Below are 6,712 nucleotides of genomic sequence, written 5' to 3'. Positions count from 1 at the left end.
GTCTGTCCATCAGGCAGGAATGATGCCTGGAAATACTTCTGACCTCTTACCTGCAATGTTGCTGGTTCAACCTTTACAGTTCTTCAAAATGGAGAGCCCAGCTGGGGCTGGTGGCTCACACCTGTAATCCTAGCTTCCCAGGAAGTTGAGAACTGAGGGTTGGCATTCAAAGAGAGCTCCAGCAGGAAAGCTGGTAAGATCCTCATCTCTAATTAACTACCAAAACACCACAAGTGTAGCTGTGGCTCAAGTGGTAGAGCTCTTGCCTCAAGCAAAAAAGCTCAGGGGGACAGCACCCAGGCCCTGAGTTCAAGCCCCAGGACTGGCACAAAGAACAAAAGCAAAATGGAGATCCCATAGATAGATCACAATAAATACAACTGTTTACACAATCTTGTAAACATCCTTCTCAAGCTTCCTCTCTCTTACCTTCAAACATTTTTTTCTATAAACAAAAACATAGTGAAGCAGGGTCTGGACAGCAGCAACCAAGCTGATGGTCTGAGCTTCTGCCAGCACCCAGGCTGGACCCTAACTTCTTCTTGGAAATAAGGAAGGGGCCAATGGAAGAGGCAGGAAGGTGGATACATGAGTAATAATTGCATATAAGAGATTGGATTTTTAAGTTTCAGAATTTGGGCATAGATGTTGGCTTACTGGAAGGAAGGGGGCCATGGACAAAGCAGAGGGTGCAGGAATAGATTTACCACATGGTCATGAGAGATGGTGACGCTAAACCCTATCTAAGTCCTCAATTCTAAGCCTTTGGAACACACCTGAACCATGATTCAGTAAAGATTCAAGACCAGAAGAGCTAACCAGTGGGCAGAGTGTGCCTTGCAGGACAGGGTAGAATTTCCTATGCCCAAGTGCTAGAGTCCTTGGACGGCACCTGCTGGGAGGGGAGGAGGATTTTGTGATCTTTCAGATGGCAGTTTGTTACCAGTCCTAATCTCAAGTTTGCTCTTAAATTGTAAAAGGAAGATAATGATACTCTACTAAGAAAGAAGCATGTTCATAAGCAGCCAGCGCCATTGCTACAAAGTAATAAGACAGGCCAAGGCTTATGTTGATGCCAGTGTCTCAGTACCTTGTATAGTCTCTTCTGGAGACTCAGGGTCATAGAACAAAGAGACCATGTTCTCTCTAGGCTAGGAAGAACACAGTCATCTTTCTCTTCACTGGACTGGTGTTGCTATTCAGCATTGCAGACACTGTTGCTACAGATAGCTAGTTCAAGAATTATTCCTGGAGCCACTTTCCTTTTGCTGCTTTCTCCATCCAGATGTAGACACTGGCAAAAAAGAAAAACTCCAGAACTGGGAGTATGGCCTAGTGGTAGAGTGCTTGCCTAGCATGCACGAAGCCCTGGGTTTGATTCCTTAGTACCACCTAAGCAGAAAAAGCCAGAAGTAGCACTGTGGCTCAAGTGGTAGAGTGCTAGTCTTGAACAAAAGAAGCTAGGGGACAGTCCCCAGACCCTGAGTTCAAGCTCCACGACTAGAAAAAAGAAAAGCTCCATTTCTACCCTCCTTTGAGGCAGCTGTAGTCACTTAATACTGTCTAGCCAATGAGCCTTAGGTTAAAGTTTGGGGAGAGGGGAGGGGCGGTGCAAAGGAAGGGCCTGAGGGAACAGTTTTATATAAAAGGAACACAAGAGGCAAATCTTATCCTTTTTCTTTTCTTTTCCTTTGCCTTTCCTTTCCTTCCTCCTCCTTTCCTTTCCTTTCTTCTCCTTTCCTTTCCTTTTCTTTCCTTTCCTTTCCTTTTGCCAGTTCTGGGGCTTGGACTCAGGGCCTGAGCATTGTCCCTGGCTTCTTTTTGATCAAGGCTAACACTCTACCACTTGAGCCACAGTGCCACTTCCTGCTTTTTCTGTTTATATGGTGCTGAGGAATTGAACCCAGGGTTTCATGCATGTAAGGTAAGCACTCTACTGCTAAGCCATATTCCCTGCCTTTTGTTTTTCTTTTGTATTAAGTCTGTTTCATTTGCTAAATGAGATTAAAAATGTAGAAGTAAAGATGCACAAGAAAGAATACAATAAAATTCCACCACAAAACCCATAAAAATTACCTAGGATTCCACCGCCCAGAGGTAATCTTAGTATTACCCAAGCACCCAATGGGGGTGGGAAGTATAGTTTCTATGCACAATATATCTACAGCAAGGAGGAGAGACTTGCTTTGAATCATTGCCCTGAGAGAATTTTTTAAAAAGTCTTTCTGCTGAGTGCTAGTGGCTCACGCCTATAATCCCAGTTACTCAAGAGGCTGAAATCTGAGGTCAACAAGGCAAGAAAGTCTGTGAGACTCTTATCTCCAATTAACCACAAGAAAACCAGAAGTGGAGTGTGGCTCAAGTAGTAGAGTGCTAGCCTTGAGTGAAAGGACTCAGGAACAGCAATCAAGCCCTGAGTTCAAGCCCCATGACCAACAACAAACAAATAACCTCTTCCTAAGGAAAAATGGACTCTTTGTTTAAGAAATACTTTGATGATGGTCAAATTGTACAAATTGTACACTACCTTATGTATGAAACAGTAACACCTCTGTACATCACTTTGACAATAAATAAATAATTATTCAGAGAAAAAGAAATACTTTGATGTATCTGGGAAGATGTGAAATACAGGTCTAGAAGGAGAAGGAAAGCAGAACTCAGTGGCTAAGCCCAATAAGGTAACCCAAGTTTAATGCTTGTCACATGGAAACTTAGGCAAGAGGATATTTGGGATCTCAGTTGAGGAGAGATAGAGGAGGATATAGAAGGGAATTTCACACACACACACACACACACACACACACACACACACACACACACACACATACACCAGAAGTAGGTCAGCTAACCCAGTAGAGAGCCAGTGAGAGGTTGGTGATCTTGGCCCAGGAACTTCATACTGTTTCTCCCTGCCCTCTTTGGTGCAAGCATCCTTTTCATTTAGGGAGTTTCTCTCACTTCGTGTGGTCTAGGTCTGGTAGTTAGAGCCAGTGGCCTAGATCCATGACCCTCCTCCCCACTCCCAAGGCACATGTTGGCCAATTGCAATGCTAGGGCCTGAACTAATGCCAATCCCTGACCTAAACTGGTCCAGTGATTGACCTTTTCCAGAATTTTCCAGCTGACCTAGAAAGATAGCTCTTTATTTTTCCTGCACTTGGAGATTGGTGAGGATGGGGGCTAGGGGTTGTTGGGAGCCATCTCCTAGATACTCTGTAATGGGAGAGGATGAAGCCAGGCAGAGAAGGAGTAGGGAGTCTTGTGGCCTTGGTTCTTACTGTACCACTGGCTCTGGAAACTGGTGACTTCTCTTCGTAGTGTGTATTTTCCCTCCTTATAAAAAGAGTCCTGAAAAAAATAAAATTAAAAAATAAAAATAAAAAGAGCCCTGAGGGGTGGCATGATGAAGAAAGGAAGAAAGAAGCTTGTGGAAGAATATCAGCCACTAGGATAATCAAGATCCAGGAGAAGCAGCCAGCAAACTTTGAAAATAATTAAGGCAGAGCACCAGGAAAATTGGTGTTGTGGGTAATCCTGGGGCTTGAATTCAGGGCCTGAGCACTGTTCTGGAGTTCTTTTGCTCAAGACTAGCAATGTACCACAAGAGCCACAGCTCTACTTCTTGCTCTTAGGTGGTTAACTGAAGATAAGAATCGCATGAACCTGCCTGCTTGGGCTGGTTTCGAACCACAATCCTCAGATCTCAACCTCCTAAGGGGCTAGGATTATAGGCATGAGCCACTGGTGCCCCAGACTAAAGCAGAATTTTCTTAGTCAATGAGGACTTGCGAAAATACAATTACTTCTGTACATTAGACAAAGAGGTCATCAGCAAACAGATAACCCTTGAACATTTCCACTTACAAATCTTGTACACATTTTATTGCCACCTATAGGGGTATTTAAAAACCTCATTCCTGCCAGATGCCAGTAGTTAACTTGTGTAATCCTAGCTACTTAAGACTCTGAGATCTGAAGATCACAGTTCAAAACCAGCCCAGGCAAGAAGGTCTGTAAAACATTTATCTCCAATTAACCACCAAAATGCCAGAAGTGGAACTGTGGTTCACATGATAGAGTGCTAGCCTTGACTGAAAAAGCTAAGAACAGTTTCCAGACCTTGATTTCAACACACACACACACACACACACACACACACACAGTCTCATTCAGATGTATCCCTGCCTAAGCTCAATGCCAAAGTGACTAGCAATGATGATTAGTAATAAAAATAATTTGAAGGTTTGCATTCTCTTCCCAATATGGAAGTGCTGACAGTGGCATCCCAGGCACAAGTGAGGCAGGAACAAAGGACAGCAGCCATTGCTGATACTGACCAAGCAAGAGAATGATGCTGCTTGCTTTTATGACACTAAGACATTGTGCATATTGTAAATAATCATAGGGACAAAGAAGCTACACTTTCTGAAGACATTCTTGCTTCCCCCTCTATCATAGGAGCATAATTTGAATGCTGCTGCTAGAGCATGTGTCCCTGAGGAAATGTACTTCTGTGTGTCTTTTTTTTTTTTTTTTTTTGTCAGTCATAGAGCTTCAACTCATAGCCTGGGTGCTGTCCCTAAGCAATTCTTGCTCAAAGCTAGTGCTCTACCACTTTGAGTCACAGTGCCACTTCCAGTGTTCTAGTGGTTACTTGGAAATAAGAGTCTCATGGCCTTTTCTGCCAGGTCTGGCTTCGAATCACTATCCTCATATCTGAGCCTTTTGAGTAGCTAGGATTACAGGCATGAGCCACCAGTGCCCATCTTTTTGTGCGTCTTCTGCTAAGACTTGGCTATTTAGACTTAGAAAACCCAGGAAACACTGACTGACATCTTAACTTGTATGACTCATCCAACTACTGAAATGCAGCCATGGCCCAACTCAGAGTTTATGTGATTCATCCGTAGAATTCCAGATTAGCAATGAAGAAGGGCTTTCTTCTTTCTTCTTCCAGGTGGAGGCTACCCCTTCCCACTCCTCCATGAACAGCTTTGTGGACAGGGACCTGACACTGCGAACAAAGAAGGCAAAGTTCTGGAGGTCATGACTGTAAGGGACATAGGAACAATTCAGAAGCATTGAGTATGTTCAGGATACAGGTGTATATTTGTGTGGGATGTATATATATGGTCAGAGGGGAGAACTAAGGCAAAAATCCTGGTTATTCCTTAGCTCTTCTTCCCTTCTTCCTGAGTCCTATCTGAGAAATGGTCGCTCAGCTGAAAACTAAGTTTTCTTCTTTCTCTTGTAGTTATATGTTTTGTTTTTTTTAATCCAGCCTCCCACAATAACATCTCCTGGTGCTCAAATCTCCCCACAGCCCCCCTCCCACAGTGTACCAGGCTTGGTTTGTATCTTAGTCTATTTTTCATCATTGTACAGAATGCCCCAAAGTGAGCAATTTCTAAGGAAAAGAAGTTTGCTTAGACTCATGGTTGCAGAGCTGGTCAGCCATATCTGGTGAGGCATCCTGCTAGTTCATGGTGGGACAGAAGTAGAAAGGATGGGACACATGCAGATGCAAAACATGAGCAGTGGCCTCACTTGGTAACAGGCCAGTCTCCCAGGAACTAATTCAGCACATCTGGAATTAATGCCATCTCCATAGGAAAAGCATTAACCTCTGGTAAAGACCCAACCTCCTCATGACTCCAAATAGCAATCAAAGTGCATTTGAACTGTGGAAAAGGCACATCATATTGAAACCAAAGCCATGTGTGAGTGATAAGTAGCAGTGGGTATTATGGAGAGGGTCGCTTCTCAGATCACTTTCTAAGGGACACCATGGCTTCGTTGCCTCTTTCGCTCTTGTCCTGAGGGAAGACAGCTGTCATGTTCAGCAGTTCTGTGGAAATACCCACATAGCAAGAAAGAGACTCCTTGAAAGATCCAGGGAGGACCTGAGATTTTCTAACAGCCATGTGAGTGAGATTAGAGGCCTATCTCCTACTCTAGTAGGGTAATGGCAGTCCCTTAACCACACCACCTACCTAGGTTATTTCAGGAATTGTTTCATTGAATGAATGTTTGCTGATTTCATTTGCTCAGCTTTGGAATTGAGTGTTAAGCAGCAATAGATAGCCATAACAGTAAATGGAGCCAAGGAAGCAATATGTGCCACTTCTGGATCAGGCTCCTAAAAGGAGTAAGCACCATCTCTTGCTAGAATCTTGAGCTAGAATACAACCATCTGAGATCATATGAATGGCGGCCATGCCTTAGGCTTGGAGGATAACCACAGAAAGTGCCTAGAGATGTATGGTTAATTTACTGAACTGAAAAACAGCCTTCATTCCTTGAACCTTGGAAACAGTGGTGGCTAAGTGTGGCAACACTGAGAGGGCTGAGGAAGGAGGATTGAGAGTTGGAGGCAACACTGGAATACATAGCAAGATCTTGCTTTAAAAAAGGTAAAACTGCTGCAGCTGTGGTTAAGTTTTAGCACACCACTTACACAAGGGAAAAGAGTGAGAGCCTTGCCCTGGCAGCTGGTTAGTTCTATGACATATGCAATTCTACTTGTCAAAAGAAAGTTGCATGACCACATCTAGCCCCAAGGGGGCAGAGGAGAACAAGCCCATCTTATTTCCAAAGGAAGAGAATTTGAAATACATCTACCAAGGGACTGAACAACATCAAGTCAATGCAGCAGACTTAGACTCTTGTGCAGAAAGGGGTCTGGATAGAAACAAGACTTTATGTAGGT

This window comes from Perognathus longimembris, chromosome 16 (genome assembly GCF_023159225.1).
Source record: "Perognathus longimembris pacificus isolate PPM17 chromosome 16, ASM2315922v1, whole genome shotgun sequence".
Classification (NCBI taxonomy): Eukaryota; Metazoa; Chordata; class Mammalia; order Rodentia; family Heteromyidae; genus Perognathus; species Perognathus longimembris.
This window is presented reverse-complemented; position numbering follows the sequence as displayed.